Below are 21,345 nucleotides of genomic sequence, written 5' to 3' on the forward strand. Positions count from 1 at the left end.
AATAGGTCATCCTTATGACGAATATATCCGTCTTAAAAATAAAACGGGTTAAATAACACCCACCTACATCGATAAGATAAACTCATTCAATTTTCTGTTTTTTTGTCTTTATGTTTGATAATTGATTTGACTTAAGGTTAAGACAGATATACCGTCTTAAATGAGAATTTGTGTTCGAAATTTTTTACGTCCAGCCAAAAATTTACTGAAATGGGCCTAAACTCATTTCCTTTTGCTTGAAATAAACCCTAACATGCCCTTCAATATAAATAGCTTGTGATTTGGAGAATTGAACCCTAAAATGCATAATAATACCTCATCTACTTCGTTGACAAATCGATTTCACATACTACATTCCTACTCTCTCCCACATGAAAATAAATGTGGATATTCTCTCAAGTCACCTTTCTCATCATCCTTCTTTTCTGCTCCGTATTTGAACATAACATATTTCGGACCCAAGTTCAACATTAGTATAGAAATAATTTTGAAACGGTACGGTTAATTTTTTTATTTTCGTTTATTGATAATTATTATTATAAATTTATTATTAGCATTAAAATAAAAATCATTTTTTTTGTAGAAAACATTTATTAAAATTATTTTATGCTGAAAATAAGCAGATCTTGACACCTTAATTTGAAAAAATGTAATTGTTTGCTTCAATATCTTTGGTTCTCTTATCTTTCTATAATTGATGTTTGATATTAAACAAACTTTATCATATGAAAAAGTGGGAGTTACTTGTTTTTATTAAACAAACTTTATCATATGAAAAAGTGGGAGTTACTTGTTTTTATTTGTTCAATAATTGTTTTGCAATATCTTTTTAATCTTACTAAATGAGATTTACCATGAAAATATATTTTCTACACAAATTCGTTGAATAATATGCTTCTTACTTTCAAATATGGCAAAATAATTTAATATCATTTGTATAAATATCATTTTAATATTTACTGGATATGGATTTTGTTAAATTTAAATGTTTTATATATATATATATATATATATATATATATATATATATATATATATATATATATATATATATATATTAAATTTGTAATTTGATGTTTTTAAGTTGATGTTGTTATTGTTTTTATATAATGAAAATTAACATTAACAGTTAGTAATAATTATATTAATAAAATTTGTTAATGAGCAATACACATTAATCACAATTCACATATCAGATTCATGTATCATATTGCTTGATGTGTAAAAAAATGATTCTTGGAATTAAATGGCAATGCAGAACGTGGGGGCTTAATTTAAAAAATAAAAATAAAATTGCACTTTCAACCACAGGCTGACAACTCAGCACTGTGGTTGTTCTTTTAATAAATAAGATTATTCGTTTGGCCTTATTTATAAGATTCCACGGCAGGTAAGGATGATCAACGCAAATAAGGTGTGTTTGTCTTATTAAGAAAGTGGTGATATATTTGACCCGTCTACAACTTTAGACGATAGTGCCCGTCTAAAGTGAGATTTTGTGTTGAGCTATATAAGGTGGGTTGCCTTTTACTTCCTCCGTTCCATATGATTCTTTACGTATTTCTTTTTAATCCGTTTCATTTAATTTTTTATGTTTCCTCATATGGACATCAATTGATCAATTAAATAATCATTATATCCAGATTATTTTTTTAGAATCCACCCTCCCACGTTCATTTCACTTGGTGTTTTCATATATCTAAATTAACCTAATCTCTCTAAATTAACCTACCTACCTACCCATCTCCATCTCCATCTCCATCTCCCAACCTCTTCATTTACTCAATCATCATAAATTTCCAACAACGACAAACGTACAATCTCCATCACCACCTCCATCTTCCAACCCCATCTCTTTAATGTACTGTTTTCCAAATGGTGCTAATAGTGACTCTTGAGACACCATAATCAACCACTTGGCCCCATTAAATATCGTCTTAAGTACGAGTGGTAAAAATGTATGACTATCCACTTATTTTTTACGGTGTTGTGCCGTTAATATATCAGATGAAAAATATTACTCTCATAAAGAATTGTGAGTTAATAATGTAGTAAATTGTCGATGTGGACCAGCTGATTAAATGGTTGTTTCGGGGACGTTTTTGAGCATAAATTACCTTGTATCAATTCAAGCAAGTTTCATTCCGAAATCAATAAGGGTCCGTTTGGATACAATTTTAGGAGGGAAGGGGAGGGGAGGGGGAGTGAGGGGAGGTGAAGGGAGGGGAGAGAAGGGGAGGGCAAATGAGATGTGGGTGTTTGGATAACAAAAATTATGAAGGGAAATGGAAGGGGAGGAAGGAGGGAGATGAAAAATGGATGGAGGATTGAAGGATGTTGGTGGTATAATTAGAATCCAAATAATGTTTTCTTTCCAAATCTTGTCACCATTGGAAAGATTATAGTTTGTTCTATAGAAGGGAAAATAAGTCCTCTCATTTCTCTCCCCTTCCATTTCCTTTCTCCCATATTTTTTATCCAAACAAAGGAAATTAAATCCCTCCTTTTCCCTCCCCTCCCCTTCTCTCTAATTCCTTCAATCCAAACGAACCCTAAGGGTCTCATCTTCGGTGTTTAAAAGGTTAGAGGCTCATCTTCGGTGTCGATGGTTAGCATTTTGACAACCGGAGCAAATGTTTCACCATAATCCAGACCTTCCACCTGGTGATTATCGAAGACAACAAGGCGAGCTTTATACCGTTCAATGGAACCATCCGACTTATACTTGATTTTATAGACCCAACGACAACCGAGGGCCTTCTTATCAATAGGAAGAGTTGTCAATTCCCAAGTGCCATGATTTTCAAGGGGCATTAATTTCATCTTACATAGCCCGACACCAGTTGTCATCTTGCACGACAATTTTAAAAGACGAAGGCTCAATACTTGTAGTTATAGCTGCAAGGAAATGTGTATGGCGAGTAGAAAATTTATCACAATTGACGTAATTTACTAAAGTATAAGGTGTACCTGAGGGCGGACTCGGTGAGCTAGACGGGGATGGACTTCAAGTGGTGTCAAGTACATACCCGCGTAAGTCGTAACCTTGAATTAGGGTACTTGAAGAATCATCATTGAAAACAGGGGAAGGCGGGTCAAAAGAATCAGTTGGACCTTCTCGGACAGCAAGAGGAAATGAGTCCTCGTAAAAAATAACATCACGAGAGACAAGAAATTTTTCGGTCTCAAGATCATAAACTTTCCACCCTTCAACATTATGTGGATAACCGAGAAAGATACATTTATGGCTCCTTTGTTCAAACTTGTCACCATGAGTCTTTTGATTATGGACAAAACAGAGGCAACCAAAAACATGCAAATTTTTATAAGACGGAGAGACACCTAATAAAACTTCATATGGCGTTTTATTGTCAAGCAATGCAGACGGTGTACAATTTATTAGATAGGCAGCAGTAAGTATGCACTCACCCCAAAAATTTTTAGGAAGGTGACCTTGAAAGCGAAGGGCCCGTGCAACATTTAGAATGTCACGGTGTTTGCGCTCGACACGGCCATTCTGTTGCGGGGTACCCACACAAGACTTCTGAAAATGAATTCCCTTCGAAAAAAAATAAGCTGCCATACAATTAAACTCATTTCCATTGTCACTGCGCACCATTTTAACATGCTTAGAAAATTGCGTATGTACCATGGATAGAAAATTCATAAACATTGACGTAACCTCAGTTTTATCCATCAATAAATAAACTCAAACTGACCGAGAACAGTCATCAACAATAGTGAGAAAATACTTAGCACCACAAGACGAAGAAATGCGATATGGACCCCATAAATCGCAATGTATCAAATCAAAAATATCCAGAGCAATACTGTCACTCAAATCAAAACTATTACGATGTTGTTTAGCAAGATGGCACACATCGCACACCGGGTTTTTATTGGAATTTAAATTACGAGCTAAAGGTATAAATTAAACCACTTTCTCAGCGGGGTGTCCAAGCCTTTGATGCCACAAATCAGCCGTTCCAACCATGCCCACTTTATGAACCGAGAGCTTGTTTTCCGAGCGAAGAAAGTAAAGTCCATCTCGCAGCTCACCTACTCCAATCATCGTCCGCGAGACACGGTCCTGTATAAGGCAAGAGTCTTCAGCAAAATGAAAAATATAATCATGATCAAGGGTCAATTGAGATACCGAAATGAGACTACAGGTAATGCTAGGAATGAACAAAACCCGTGCCCATAATAGACGTCATGACCGGCTATCCATTAGGAAGACCAACAGGTCGCGCGAGAATCGCTATTTGCTCAACAAAACAACTTAAATCACATGTGACATGATTAAAAGCACTAGAATCGATAATCCAAGTATAAGACATACCAGATAACCGGTCAGCAGACAAGATAGAATTAGTAGAAACAGACGGATCAGCGGTAGCAAACAGCGCATTTACGCGAGGAGAGGAGCTCGATGATAAGGGACCCGAGGATGACGAAGATACTGACCCATTGGCTGACCCACTTGTGACTGACCCGACCCCTTTTTTACGATGTAACTCAGCAAGAGTGCGAAGCCGAGACCCTCACCAATCAGGGAATTTATTTTGCTTAAGGAAACAAGAGGTAAGGTCATGGCCATACACAGTGCAGTAAGTACAGTAAAGTTTCCGTCGTTCAAGTTTTTCTGCCTCACGAATAGCTTTCCAGTCAGTAGGGGTGCGTGACACCCCGGGGACAGCGAAAGCGACAACATTCGGTGTATTGTGTTGCGCCGAGTCCGACCCTAATAGGAGGCGTTCAGCTTGTAATGCGGCATGATAGCCACGATTAAGAGTGGGGAGAGGGTCAAGTTGGAAATAGTTGATTACATAGATTACCGTATAAATTACTATCAAGTCCCATAAAAAATTGGTGAAGACGTTCATTATCAAGACGTTTAATCGCCTGAGAGGAGATGTCACAAAGACAGCGACCACATTTACGAGCAAACGGAGGCTCGTAAATTTTAAGAGCATCCCACAACAACTTTATCTTCCCATAATACGAGGTAACAGACATACCTTTGAGTTGTTTGCATTCGCCAAGTTCAGTTTTAAGGGAAGGATCGACGTACCATCAACCACGGCAAAACGCTCCTCCAAATCCGTCCACAGAACGATATCATCTTCGACATACGGGACGCTTTCAAAAACAGAGGAGTCAATCGTATTACGAAGCCATTGAACAATGGTGCAATTGACGACCTCCCATTGTTCAAGCATGTATGTTTCAGTAGGTTTTGGTTGTGGAATAAATCCGTCACAAAAGCCAGATTTGCGAGAAATTTAAGAGACATTCGCATAGAACGACTTCAATCTTCATAATTATGACTTGTTAATTGTACTTGGGAAATTTTCAAACTCGGTAAATCACCATATCCGAGAAAAAACGGAGAAAGAGGATCGATTTTTTGTGGGGGATTGATGTTTGGGGTTTCTGTATGTGGGATCTCTGTATGTGGCTGCACAGCGTGGTCGCCTGCCATGGTTTTAGAAGTGGAGGGACGGCGTTAGGGTTGGAGAGAAAAAATAGACCGGCTCGATACCATGTTACGTTTGAGAAATTATGTGTGTAGATTTCTCATTAGAATTCTCAACTACATGAAAAGGTAGCTGAAACCTAGAGCTGATCAAGTGCGGGTCGGCCCGTTCGGCCCAGCCCGTCCGGCCCGCTAAAATAGCGGGCTCGGACAAAAAAAAAACAAAAAATTAAACGGGTAACGGACAAGAAAATTAGGCCCGCTAGAATAAATGGGCGGGCTTGGACTAAATAAAATTGCCCATGGGCGGCCCATTAGGCCCGCTATTAAAAGTAACCTCATAAAGGTCCTCAAAAACCCTCAATCCTCAGACCTTCTCTACTCATTTCATTTACAATTTGTACACTCTAAAGCAATTAGGTAGCGCAAATGAATACTTATGCCTTACGTATACGTGGAAGATTGTTGGTATTTACACTTGTCGTATAAAGATTCTTCGACAATGGACGACATGCTAACGCGATTTTCGTATAAACATAGTACCTTATAAGTATATATTACACGGGAGTGTATGTAACCGCTAACAATGCCGCACAAACACCAAGGCAAAAATGAACTTTTGATGTTTGTAGTAGAACATTGTCAAACTTGTGTTTTTTCCAAAATCTAGTAAACTTATCTTTTGAAAATTAGTATACTTTCTTAAGGGTAAGCTTTTAAAGACAATTGTTAAGTTTAAGTGGGATGTAGCGATAACAAACTCGTGTTTTAATAGAAACACTAATTTCTGTATTTGATTTTAGTCAGGCCCGCGGGCCGGCCCGCTCTTTTGAAGTGGGCGGGTACGGACAGTTGAAACTAGCCCGCTTAGCGGGTTCGGGCTATAAAATAAGGCCCGTCGGATACTTTTTTAGCAGTTGGGCCCGGCCCGTGTCCGGCCCAAGCCCGTTTTTGATCACCTCTACTGAGTGAAACCTGAAAAGGTTGCTGAAAACTGAAAAGCTAACTGAAACCTGAAAAGGTAACTGATAAGGTAGCTGAAAATTAGGAGCTGATAAGGTAACTGATTATATAAAAATGTGTTTGGCAAACTAGCTGAAAAGGTAGCTGATCTTGGTAAAATGACGTAAAAAGATATGAAAATTATTTAATATTATAGAATAAAATGGTAAAAAATGGAAAATAAGTCATTTTAGGTACCTGATTTGACAAAATAAGCTACTTGTCAAACACTTGCAAAAAAAATCAAGTAACTGAAATTTTGGTCAAATAAGCTATCTGAAGTGTCGTGTCAAACGGAGCCTAATAGGTACATAGATTCTAATAATAAGGATGACCAAATCATAGAGAATATATTCTTAACAAACACAGTCTAATATTACGATATGGCACAATATTACGATATTATACGATATGCATTCCTAATACATTCTTACTGTTGGCAATGGTTGGAATGATTTACCAAAACATGAATCATAAATATATATCATAAACGAATATAAATGCATCACAAGTTTTGTTTTCAAAATCTTGTTACTTTGTTCCCATGGTGAATATATCCCTAAGATAAAATGCCCACTATTATAGATTCCTACTAGCTTTTGTAAGTGACTCTCGTAAGTGATTTGTTACCAATCTGTTATTTATAATCTGTTTGATCAATCTGTTTGTTGAGTACCAAATAGGCAAATAGGGCCGATACCCATCAAATTGATTTCAGTCCTATCCTTGACGCTACTCACAAAATAAAGTTGTGTGACCAACAAAGTACCTTAATAAACGAAATGTAGATAGTATTACTCAATTAGCAGTCTAAGTAACATTTTAATACAACACATTCATTGGTGTAAGTAATTGATGTTGTCTACAATTAACATAAAATATATCTAATCTAAAGGAAAAAATAAATAGATGATGAGAATCAATTATCAGATAGCTAATTACCTTGTGTATGGACTATGGATTAAGTAGCCAAACAACGATGCATTATGTATTCCGGTTAGCAGCCTTCGATCACCTGCATCCTGAGGTTATACTCTATATGTTTTTTGAGTTTTTAAAGTTTATAAGTTATATTTTAATTTTTTGACGTCAAGACTCAAAAGTAATTAGTATTATTCAAAGTAATTGAATTTATATGAATAGTTTTTGAACAATATTATATTTTTTTAGCTCAATGTTTAAGTGAACGAATATAAAAACTTTATAATAAAACTTGTAATTTAAAAAAAACTCGAAAATTTTAGACTGGATTAGAAGTTACTCCCTTTTACAGTTTTACATACTACTCCGTTTTCTAAAATAACTCCCTTTTATAATTTTTTTTAAATTACTTCCTTAAGATGCATTTTTGTCAAAAGTTGATTCAAACTCCAACTTAAGTCACTTATTCCGTCTGTTTATGAACTTAATACGTTTATGATTTTGCCAATTTATACTTTGAAAGGTATAACAATTAGGGCTGAGCAAAAAAAACCGAACCGCATTTTTAAACCGAAACCGGACCGAAACCCGAATAATGGAGACCGAAAAATTCGGGTTTTTTCCGGTGCGGAGACCGAACCGAATTTTTAAGCATAAATGAGGTGCAAGTGCGGGTCTAAATAAAACCAAACCGGAGACCGCTTTTAAAACCGGATTGAATTTTTCTCAAAAACATAATTTCATCTATGAATTAAACACAACCAAGCCAAGACTTAGGCTCAAAACATCAAAACCCTATTTCTTTATGAAGTAATTTTAGATGTCTGTGACTCTTTAATTGTAGTTTTGAACATCATTTACATGTCTAAGACTCTTTAAACTTTAATATGTATGACTTTTTTATGAAATAATTTTAACATTTGACAACCAAGGTCTTCAAAAGTCAAATTGGCAGCATGTTTATTGTGCCATTCAAGAGCATTCAACCAAAAACCGGGTTCGAAAACCGGTGCGGGTAACCGGTTTTCAAATCCGGTTTGAAAATTTCAGAAAAACCGGTTACCCGGATTAAAAGAGGTGCGGGTGAGGTTTAAGAAATTTAAGGTTTTTTAAAACCGGGGACCGAACCGGTTTGCAAAACCGGGTCGGGTACCCGGTTTTGCTCAACCCTAATAACAATAGATAATAAGTTCAAAAATATACGGAATAAATCACATAATTTAAAGTTTTGAAGCAATTTTTGATAAAAGATACATCTTTAGAGAGTGATTAAAAAGAAAAATTATAAAATAGAGTTAATTGACTCAAAATTTTACTATCGAATTAAGAAATTACACAATTAATTGTACTATATCTGATGTATAATCTATGAACTAGTACTTACATCCATGCTTACAATTGGCATTGGTTAGAGTACTTAACCAAAACATGAATCATAAATACCATAAACGAATATAAATGCATCCTAAGTAGTTTTGTTTTCAAAATCGAAGCCCATGGCCCGATTCAATATAATAGGGCCAGGTTTAGGCCGTCGTTATGCCCGGATTTTGGCCCGGCCAGGCCCGAACATTGCAAAATTTACGAATATGTAAAATTTAAGAATGTTAATAAGCATTTAGTAAAATAATTAACCAATCAATTGTTGTATTATAAATAAGCCGTAGTCACTTGTTTACATGTATTAGTTTGATAAGGCTTAGTATTTTCCTTTACTAGTATTTAAATGATAAAAAATGAGCTAATGATTTTGTATCACATTAGTGCCAATAAATTCTTTACCATTATCGGCCTGCTAAGTCAATGTTTTTGACCCTAAAGAACAACAAATATCAAATCAATTACAACACTACAACTACATACAGTAAGCACCGCACTAAAATATAGTATTATTACTGTAATACTACGGTTTTCTATGCCTATGGGTACTCTATCGAGTGGGGCTTACTCTGTCGAGTAAGTATGTTTTTATATGAAATAGTAGTCTGTCTGATGGGTACTCGATCGAGTATGTGAGACACTCGATCGAGTAAGTTACTTACTCGATCAAGTAAGTTACTTTTACGGGTTGTTTTGACGGGTTTTGATAGCAACGTGAGAAAGATATATAAACTTAATCCGTCAGTTTCTTTTCACTTTTACACTTTTTCTAAACTTCACAAAAAGAGAAAACAAGGTTACGCAGTTCTCCTCTCTCATATTGCTATCAAATCCCAAAGCTTGTGTCGCCATAATCCTGAGTTCTTTATACCGTTGAGACCGTCATATTATGGGTAAGATCCTTGTACCGTTTTTATGTTGATCCGTTGATTTTAGTTGAAACCCTAATTGGGTAATTTGGGGGTTTTGGGAGTATTGTGTTTATTAGATGTTGATTGTATGATTGTATGTTTGATAGGAGGTGATTGTATTGAAGAACGATTTTGATTAGGCTGCTAGACCGTCTGTGGTGGTTGCATTCCGTAGGGTTTCCTACTCGGTATTAGTTACGGGATGTGTGTGATGATTGTCTTGTAGTTAGTGATTGTTGATTGATTCGATTGGTTGTGATTTCATATTGTTGATTGATTCGAGACGGTTGTTGATGTTGTATTGTGGTTCTTTGTTTATCATGCCTGTTCTTAGGGTGCGTCCCTGGCTGAGTGGAGTCACTTGCGGGAGTGGCTTCACGCCATTGATTCGCCTTCTGTGGAACCCGCCACAGAAGGGATGTGCACATTAATGAACATGGGTTTATCGCTCGATGGAGATGAGCGGGGCTTAAGTGAGAACGGCTGCGGTCCCCCACTGGTGGCGATGAGTATCTGTTGCGATGGATACTCTGGCAGGGCTACACACTTTAGTGTGTAGTCAGTTATGAGGTGATTGGAGATGGAGACTGGGATTTTGTGTGAGCTGTTTGTATGATTGTTTCAGTGTGGCTTTGATTGTGTAATTAATCTGACCCGTTTAAATGTTTTAAAAGCGTGGTGATACATTCGGGGATGGTGAGCAGTTATTGAGCAGGTATGATATGACGCGTATGGGATAGCTGGGATGAGTCATCACGTGGCGTTTAGAAGTCTTCCGCTGTGTCAGACGGTGTTTTATAGTTTTGATAGTTTTATCAGTAGACCGTCTGAGAACCTTGTATTTCAGTTTAACAGTTTTGGTGTTGAACATGTAATCATTTTAAACTATATTGTTATTCAAATTATGTTTCTTCATTGTCAGTTGATTATCATTGCCTCGGGCAACCGAGATGGTGACGTTCTCATACTTTAAGTGGTCCTGGTAAGGCACTTGGAGTATGGGGGTGTCACAATTATGCTACTAAAAATTCTGCATTTAGTTTGTATGAGTCACCTCTATCAGTAGGTTCATAAAAGGTACATTAGGGTCATAATGCTGATTTCTAAACTTATTTCAAGAGAAAACATAAAATTTAGCCCGAATTAGCTCGAAAGCCCGCTTTAACCCCGGACGGGCCAGGTTTGGGTTGATGAAATAGGCATGTACTTGTAGCCCAGCCCGCACACTTGGGCTTAATTTTGCCCGAACTCTGATTGTTTACGGCTTATGCCCATTAATTTTTGCTTAAGGAACCCATTTTTTTTTAAAAAAAAAAAAATATTAATTCTTTTATAAAACGTTTTTACAGGGTGTGAGGTTAAGACGGTGAAGGAATAAGAGGAGAGTAATTGTGTGTATTTTTAGGTTTTTTATTAGGCGGGTCAAATTAAATAGGTTTTGTGTAAATATCAAATTGGTATAAGGATATTTTGGTAATGTTGTGGGCCAAATAAGAAATGTTACCAATGGTGTGGTACGGCCGTATTAGATAAGTGTTATCATTGGTCTGGTATAGAAGAAGTAATAAAATAAATTTTATAATGCTTGGAGTAATTAATTTAGTAAATCATTTGATCGATAATTTATTTAGATGTTAAAGGTTGTGAACGAATTAAATGTATCTATACAATCTAATTAAAAGACAACCTTAAGTATTTAATTTTTTGCCACATGACAACTACACTAAATTATTAAAAAAAAAACTAATTAAAATACTTTTTTTTTTTTTTGAAAAGGAAAATGCGAGAGCTTATATTAAATCGATATCCGCCACAACTAGGACGGCCTCAGGAAAATCGGTTACATAGACTTGTTCATCCCCTATATTCTCACATAATCTTGCACACAAATGTGCTACCGTATTACCGTTACGCTTAATATGACAGAAGCCGCGACAAATTGGATTAGAAGCTAAAACCTGTACTTCTTGGATACAAAGACTAAGCGGAATCCGCACCTCCACTCTTTTACTCACAGCCCGTACCACGTTGAGCGCATCCGACTCAATAACGACTTGTGTAAAGCCATTATTATACGCCAATTCGAGACCATAAGCCATTGCTTTCGATTCAGCGACATCAACATCCCACGCTGCACGAACCCTCTTGCTAGCCACCAGTAACACACCCCCATGACAGTCTCGAGCCACAACCCTCAATCCCACCGATCCATCCTCCAAGACAGCCGCATCAGTGTTAATTTTTATCACTCCCACATCCGGCTTCAGCCATTGCACCCCACCTATTTCCTGTCTCGGACAATTTGCTCCTCCAACCCGCTGCATATACCCATTGTACTCTTGAACCAGTCGCATAAAGCCCAGCACCGTCACCTCTGGATTCCTCTGTTCATCCTCAAAAATACGAGCGTTGCGAATAGCCCATATTGCCCACACCATAGCCAGGAAATTCCCCTTCTCATCACCATGGAGTTGCTCCAAAATCCAACATAACCAGTCAGAAAAAGAGGTCAAAGGTGCAGCACTCACCGTATCAGCAAAACTACTCATCGCCCATTGCACGCTAGCCCATTGGCAAAGATATAAGGCATGAAGTTCCGTCTCCTCAGCCCCGTCACAGAATTCGCAGTGACTATTGGGACAGCAATGCCGTCTATTCAAATTTACACGGACCGCGAGAGTACCGTTGCAAGCTCGCCACAAGAAATGTATAAGTTTTGGAGGTATAGGAAGACCCCAAAGACGTCTCCACAGCCCGTCATTCCCAACTTGCCAAGCCAACTCTACCTCTTCCAAATGCGGACTCATGCCAAGTCAATACCCCGATTTAACCGAATAAATACCACTCTTATTAGGCTACCAATACATAATGTCAGAAGGTAAGTTTTTATTAAGGGTTATTTTGTGAACCAAACGTACCTCCTCCGCTAAGAGCACACGGCGCAGCTCATCATCCCTCCAAATGCCTTGCTCCTTATCGATAAAAGCTTCTACACGTAAAGACGGGTCAGCCTCAATATTCGGACTTGGAATGATACCACCACGCTCGCCCGGTACCCAGGCCGCCTCCCATACCCCAATCGATTCCCCATTCCCCACTCTCCATTGTAATCCCTCTTTAAGGAGGGATTTAGCTCCCCAAAAACTCCGCCACACAAAATTGGGTCGTGCCCCCTCCTTGCCTCGAGAATGGAGCAAGACTTAAAATATCTAGCTTTCATTACGCGCCCAGCCAAGGTATCAGGGTTCATCAAAAGTCGCCAAACCTGCTTAGCCAAGAGGGCTTGATTAAACACTCGTAAATTTCTAAACCCAAGTCCACCTTTGCTCTTCGGTAGACAAAGTCTATCCCATTTCCACCAATGAATTTTTCTTTGAGTCTCAGTCGAGCCCCACCAAAAACGAGCCATAGTCATGTGAATCTCATCAATGGTACCTTCCGGCAAAGCAAAAAGGCTCATCATGTAAGTCGGTATAGCTTGTGCAACGGCTTTAATTAACACTTCCTTCCCCGGCCTCGATAATAACTTCTCCTTCCATCCTTGCACCTTCTTCCACACTCTCTCTTTTAAACACGAGAAGACCGCTTTCTTTGACCTCCCTATGATGGTAGGAATCCCCAAATATTTTTCATGTCTCTCAACTTCTCGTACTCCTAGCGCAGCAACCAGATTTATTCTCACATTAGTAGATACTTTTTTGCTAAACACCACTTCCGATTTGGAATAATTTATCTTCTGTCCCGATGATCGTTCATACTTACTGATAATCTCAGCTATTGTCGAACATTCCGATTGATTAGCTCTAGTAAAAAGTATACTATCATCCGCGAAAAAAAGATGGGAAATCCTAGGAGCACCTCGGCACACCCGAGCTCCGTGAAGCTTCCCCAAATTTACTGCCTCATTAATTAAGTGCGAAAAGGCGTCACCACAAATAAGAAATAAGTAAAGAGATATCGGATCTCCTTGTCGAAGCCCCCTACTTGGTCGCACCACCCTTGAATTCTGCCCATTTATGAGGAAAGAATGAGCCACTGTAGACACGCAGTTCATAACCCTATTCCTCCACATCGATGAAAACCCCATCTTTTTCATAACTTCATCCAAAAAGCACCATTCCACCCGGTCATATGCCTTACTCATATCAAGCTTCAAAGCAATATTTCCGTTATGTCCTTCCCCACTTCGTTTCATAGCATGAAAAGTTTCAAAGGCTATTAAGGCATTGTCCGTTATGAGCCTCCCCGGAGTAAAAGCACTTTGATTTTCCGTAATAAAACCATTAAGCAATGGTTTTAGTCGATTAGCCATTGTCTTCGAAATAAGCTTGTACACAACGTTACAAAGACTAATAGGACGGAACTCCGTAATTTTTTTTTTGGAGAAGAGCATTTCAGAATCAACACGACATTCGTCAAGTTTACTGCATCAATACTGCCTCTTCCCTCCCACCAATTTCGAACAAAAGTACATAAATTGGGGCCGACTATATTCCAATACTTTTGATAAAAAATAGCGTGCATACCATGCGGACCGGGTGCCTTGTTTGGGTGCATACAAAACATCGCCTCTTTAATCTCCTCATCGCATAATGGGCTGTCGAGAAGCTGGTTCATATCCGAAGTAATGACAGGAGGTATACAGGACAATACCTCGTCAAAATCAGACGGATTCGAAGTGCAAAACAGTTGCTCAAAATAATCTTCAATAACCTTCGATATAGCAGGTCCCTCGGTACACCATTCACCATTATCGTCTTCAATTCCAGCAATTGCATTTCGTTTTTTTCTTTGTTTAGCTTTATGGTGAAAATAGCTTGTTTTTTTTTTGTCATCCCGCAGTTCACATTTACGAGCTCGAGTGTACCAATAGGTTTCATTTTGCCTTCGTAGTTCATCAAGTTCCCCAACAATTTCTCGACATTTATCAAGCATATCCCTCGACGGAGGGTGACGCTGCCACTGTTCGAGCTCGGTTTCTTTGTCCCTAATACGACGTTTAATATTTCCGAATTTTTGGCTGGCCCAATTCGATAATTCCATAGCACAATTTTTGACTCTCCCAAGAATATCCCTATTCGGTCCATACCTCCAAGCCTCGTTAATAATTCCTTCGCATTGCTCGTCCGCCATCCAAAAAGGTTCGAATTTAAAATGTCTACGTCGCCGACATCTATCAATCACGCTCTCTTCCTTTAACAAAATAGCAGCATGATCTGAAGAGTAGATAGGTAAATGTTGGACAATCATATTAGGAAAAAAAGCCTGCCAATCAGTAGTCACCAAGGTTCTATCCAGCCTCTCTCGCACTATTGTCTCCTCCGTTAAGCCACGCTGCCAGGTAAAGATATTACCCCTATACCCAAGATCATGTAAAGCGCAATCATCAATGACACTGCGGAAAGCATCCATATGGCGCTCCCTCCGAATGGCCCCTCCCTGCTTCTCGGACATACTTACAATCTCGTTAAAATCGCCAAAGAAAGCAATCGGAATATTGGAAGAATTACAAAGGCTTCTCATTAAGTCCCATGTCTTGTGCTTATTACTCGTTTCCGGCCAACCATAGATGCCAACAGCCCTCCATTTAGGACTATTATCCTCATCTAAAACATCTACCATAATATGATTATTGCAAAAAGAAATAAGATTAACATTAATGTCACGCCACCATAAGCCTAAACCTCCGGCTCTACCACGACTATTAACACATAAACCATCGGTAAAACCACAACTATTACGGACCCTCTTCAAATCTCTAGTACACATCATTGTTTCCATTACGAAAACAATGTTCGGGCTCTCCCTCCAACACCAATCCCGGAGGGACCCCACCGTCAAGGGATTTCCCAACCCTTGACAGTTCCAACTTAATATTTTCATTGTTGTTCGCGGCACTGGTCCTCGCCAGTCACCGCTACTAACATACGTGTGTCCACATCAATAGTCACCTCCTCCCTTCTCTTCTTAGCAAGCCCCCCATCATCAGTCATGTCCATCGTCTCTTCACCCAATGAACTCTGCCCCTTCCTTTTGCGACTCACCTCTGCTCCCATATCGGTTCTGCTATTCACCTTCTCCCCCGCTTTGTGACAGCCTCTCTTCACCTTAATAGTCTTCCTCGTCGCCTTAGGACTATGTTGATCAGGCCCTACCCCCGTATCACCCTTGCCCCGCTGCACGGGCATGGGTCGAACAGTAGACGAAGCATTTGATGAAACTTCGTCTTCCCTCTCAACCCCTTTCTTTTCCCTCCTGGTATTGGATGTAGCCGTATCATTCGTAGCTATGGAGACACTACGAAGTAATTTGACCATTCACCCTATATCATTTTCCTCCTCAACAGCCCTCTCATCCTCATCGAACATCAGCTTTTTTCCAATTTTTGCGTTTTTCTCATCATTCGACCCACTGTTTCTCGCAAATTTCCATGGCGAGGCTTTCAACCAGTCTCCATACTTTCTTCCTTCCCCAATTGGTCCCGTTCTCTCCCCACAATCTTTCTCCCCGTGACCCAACCTCCCACACACATAACAAAACAATGACGACAGGTTTTCATAGCTAACCCTTACATTCCATTGTTTACTCCCCTTCCCCTGCATAGTAATGGAACCCACTAGAGGTTTACGAACATCTAGGATCACTCGTAATCTCATTGAACGATTGATAGACGGGTTCACAGAAATATCAACATCAACAAACGTCCCAATCGCATTTCTTATATTCACCGCATTCTCTCTATTTTGTCTACCCATAACAGGCAGGTCGTAAATTCTAACCCACGTAGAATAAAAGAAAAGTGGTACCTCAGTGGGAACAGCATCCCCTTGTAGATCGGTAAGAATCATGAGATGCTTTTCGAAGGGCCATGGTTGTTCCGATAAAACTTTCCCCTTATCTGCCACCAAAGAGAATTCAAAAGTAACGATTTTCCGTTGTTTGTCGACAACTTCTCCGATCACTGTACCGTTCGCCTTCCATGACCTTATCATAGTATCGATTAGGGCATTCAAATTAACATTTCTTTCCGTCCATAATCGACCCACAATACAGCCACTATCGCCTTCGATTCCATCCTCATCAGCACCCAGCCAAGCGACCTTCACACCAACGCCGCCATCCTCCGAATCAGAATTAGGACTTTCATATTTATTATTCAGATCAAAATTTGTATTAGGGTTTGGTGCCTCCATATTGAAAATACTTCAGCACCTTATTCAACAGAAGCAAAAATAGACTTGTTTATGAGACGTAGATTTAAAAGAGAATGATTGTAGTTGTTTTTTTTGTGAAATTTTATGTGGAAATCCTTGTCAAAACAAGGGGAAACCCTAGGCTTTCCTAGGAACTCAAAAACCCTCTCGAGAGAAAACCTAGAGGGAGCACTAATTAAAATACTAAGTAATAACTAATTTTGTTCATGTTCTTGGACCCATGTTGCTGGGATTTTGAAGGCGAATAATTTATAATTATAGGATCAATAATATAAGGTTTAATTCGATTTATTTACTATTTATGTTTATGCCGAATGATTGTTGACACATTCTCATTCATGCGAATTTAAAATAACTCTCACCTCACATGTATTTCAATATATATAGCTTATAAGAGAGAAGCTAAAACAATAAAAAGGTTAGATGTGACGACTCGGTACGGTATGTGTAATTTAACAATTTTAGTAACATACAGTCATCTTAACCAAGTTTCACATCTTATTTACAATTCATAATTTACAATACCTATTTGATTAGGACATGTTGCGCAGATGTTGATCAATTGATTGGCTTAATCATGAATTTGTTGAACGGGTTTCCACATGGGTGTCATGAATTACCGGACTCATTGAAGGTATTTTTTTAAAGAACCACATGCTATTAGTATATTAATCAAAATAAAAACTAAAAAGAAATAAGGCATTAACTAACTAACTTTATTGTATTTTAAGACTATATCTTTTTAAATGGATCAAATAATTGCTCGGACAAATCTTAACAATACGATAAAATAACAAACTTGAAAAGATAAACCCGTGAATTTCACGGGTTACAAACCTAGTTAATCATTTAAATATATACAAAGAAGAAGAAGAAAGAGAACAAAAATTGGTGGACAATTCATATATCCAACATGCATGCATGGTAATAAGGCATGTTTTTTCAAAAGTAAATAAATAATTTGGACGAAAGAATATTATAATAAATTCGATAATGTGACACATACAATGACACAATAGTATCTATAAGTTAATTAGTTTTGATAGCAAAAACATGTAACATCTCGAGGCCTTGCCATCCTAACCTCCCAATGACGTTGCCTAAAAACTTGCGAGCTTCCCGGAACCTAGAATGATAAGACGAAAGTCCTATCCATAACTACAACTAATGATGTCTCAACTCTAATTCCCTTACTCGACCCAAAGACATATGTACTACTTACCAAGAAGACTATCCGCGTCCAAGCAAGACCCACCGATTCCCCTTCTGATTAAGAGTTAGTTCACTGATTATATTCTCCAAACAATCACAAGAATCACCGCTAGCAACGACTATCGTAAACCCATGTTATTGATAACTAATAAAGCGAAGTAAATCGGTGGTAAGAGACCAATGACTCAATCACTATCGATGGGCTACCCTCTATTTAGTCTGTCATACCATAAGTTTTTTTTTTTTTTCTAGATTGATCGGAAGTATTTCCCGCCAGCAACTGGACAATCTCCTTCAAGGTTAGGGATGACAACAGATCCTGGATCCGGTCCAGATCCGATAGACCCTACCCTGATGGATAGGACATGGATCATATTATTTTGGGCCCTATAGATTTGGATCAGATCTGGATTCACTTATTTAAAAACAGATCTGGTCAACTAGACCTTGGTCCGACCCTAAGACCCGTTTTAATATTTGATGGCGCGTATTCTGCACCGCTGACCAAGTCAACATATTGAGCAAAGTCAAGGGTATCCACAGCAAAGTCAACGACTTAGACAGTCTAGCCGATGGAGCCCATCGGCTGTCACACCTGGTCTCGGCCAGAGAACTAGCCAGCCGGGACACAAATCCGCGTACTCATATCCAAGACCCTCGGCGAGCCTGCCACAGGTCCATCGGCCGAGGGTACAACAGTCTTCTCACCTGATAGCCACTTGGCCACTTGGCCACTACGTGACAAAAGGTGAATGCCTATAAATACTCCTCAACCTTCATTGAGGAAAGCATCCACAAATTGACCTAACAACCACTATTCATCTGGTATTATCTTCCTTATCTCTCTACAATACACTCTTAGCCAAGTTACAACAACTTCTCTCTAAGTTCACTAACTTGAGCGTCGGAGTGAGTACGCTCGGCCAAAGCCGAGCCCTCAGTTTGTTCATCGTTTCAGGAGACCGCAAGAAGAATTCAAGCAAGGACATCGTTCTACTAGCTACGAGTGGTAACAAACATCTGCTCTGGAAGTACACCCGGAACAATTGGCGCCGTCTCATACTGTCGATTCGACAAGAGCGGCAGTCGTTATAAGAAGCCGACGCCGTCTCATACTGTCGATTCGACAAGAGCGGCAGTCGTTATAAGAAGCCGACGCCGTCTCATACTGTCGATTCGACAAGAGCGGCGATCGTTATAAGAAGCCGACGCTGTCTCATATACTGTCGATTCGACAAGAACGGCATCGTTATGAAGAAATGTAGCGCCGTGGCGCTCACCCCAAATAGTAGACGCTTCTACGGTCACTTAAAGTGGTAGACGCCGCGAACACGCTATCCGTACGCCACCACACATCATAGACAAGAGCGGTGGTCCCCATGAAGAAATGTAGTGTCTTTGTGGCGGTCACCCCAAATAGTATACGCTTCGGCGATCACTTAAAGTGGTAGACGCCGCGTAACACGCTATCCGTGACGCCGACTCTTCACGTCGTGCGACAAGAGCGGCGCTCCATCGAAGCGACACATGCGACGATCGCGCCAGCGCAGTTGATAAACAAATCAAAATGCCTTAAAAGCGTTAAAAACGGTTGAGATGCACACTCTAAACCGCCTCGGCCAAACCGAGGCTCAAACAAAAAGAGACGCTCAATTAATAACGTAAGAGGGCAACTCAGACAAAAACGAGAAAAGACCTCGGCCAAGCCAGAGGCAAAGTGGAAACACTAAATACCGTTGAGACGCTCAAAAGAAATAAGGTAAAGACCTCGGCCATGCCGAAGGCAAAAGAAACGAACTCTTATTAATAATCAACGGTTTACGAGTGCAAAGAGAACGGAGATGACAAATTAGTCCCCATTGGGATAAACCAAAACACAACCTACCAAAGCGGTACAGAGTACAAGGAGAAAAGCAAAAGCTACAATTATGTCATTTAAAGCACCAAAAAGATGGCAGGGAAGAAGGGATTAATGATCGGCCCCCGAACAAAAAACAGACTGCAGAAACATGTTCTCATCAAGCAAAGACATGATGGTGTGTGAGGAGTCAAGCAGATCTGCAAAACTTGTTCTCATCGAGCAACCTATGCCTGGTGCTGCTTACCATCGATGGCGGTAGCCGCATCTTCTTCAATAGGCAACCCAAAGAGCTTTCCTAGCGGCCTCGGCTTTGGCCTCGGCGTCATCACCGCCCTCATTCTCTCGCTTCCTCCTTGGCGCCTTAGCCCTCTCGGCAAGAAGAGTCGCTTTCTCCGCGGCCGCCTCCTTCTCAATCTTCGCCCTCACCGCCTCCTTGGCCTTCTCCACTATGGCGTTCTCCTTAGCCTCGAGCTTGTCATCAAGCGACTTGTCATATCCGCCACGGAAAGGAACCATCAAGAGGGAAAAGCTCCTCGATCACTTCCCTAGCAGCTCCTTCGGCCAAGTCCCGGAATTCGCCGCACGTTTGGGGAGCATGACAGTTTGGAGCATCTCAATGTCCGCCTCCTTCTGCTTGATGATGGCCTTTTTGCCCCGAATCACCTCCGCCTGGGCCTTAAACAGGCCCTCGGATTCGTTCCTCTGCTGGAGATAGAGGTCGGCACGCCCCTGAACATGGTTACACTTCACCGGCAGCCTTCGCGCCTCGGCCCCGCAGCCTCGGCCTTGGCTCTCTCGGCAAGAAGGACCTCCTTTTCGGCGTCCTCCCCGAGTTTTCTCTCGGCCAAGAGCGCCTTCTCGGATCTCCCCTAAGCTTCCGCTCATTGAGGAGATCCAGCCGCGCGACGCAGCCACCCGCTTAGTGGCATTACGCTCATGGACAGCTCGAGCCACGGCCTTCTCCTGCTCCATGAGACGAGCAGCGGTAACCACGTTCCACCTTGCAAGCTCCCTAATTAGCTTCGTGCCTTCCTCTATGAGTTGGGAGACGGAAGCCTTCTGGGATGAAGGGACGGCGGGAATAATTTGACCACCAGCCTGCGGCTGGGAGAAGGATGCCCTCTGGGATGAAGGGTTGACGGTGGCGCCTTGATCACCAACCTGCGCAGAGGTCCCCTCCACCTGCTGCCCAACGAGAGCAGAAGCCGGCTGCGGCTGGTCTACAAAAATTTAATAAAGACGTCAGTATCAACGTATATCGACATGTCAGGAAGCCTGTCATCAGGAGCACCCAATGACTCGGCTAAATTTAAGCCACGGAATGAATAGGTACCGTGCTTCGCCTTCTTGGCCGGAGGAGGCACT

This window comes from Silene latifolia, chromosome 1 (assembly GCF_048544455.1).
Source record: "Silene latifolia isolate original U9 population chromosome 1, ASM4854445v1, whole genome shotgun sequence".
NCBI classification, from domain to species: Eukaryota; Viridiplantae; Streptophyta; class Magnoliopsida; order Caryophyllales; family Caryophyllaceae; genus Silene; species Silene latifolia.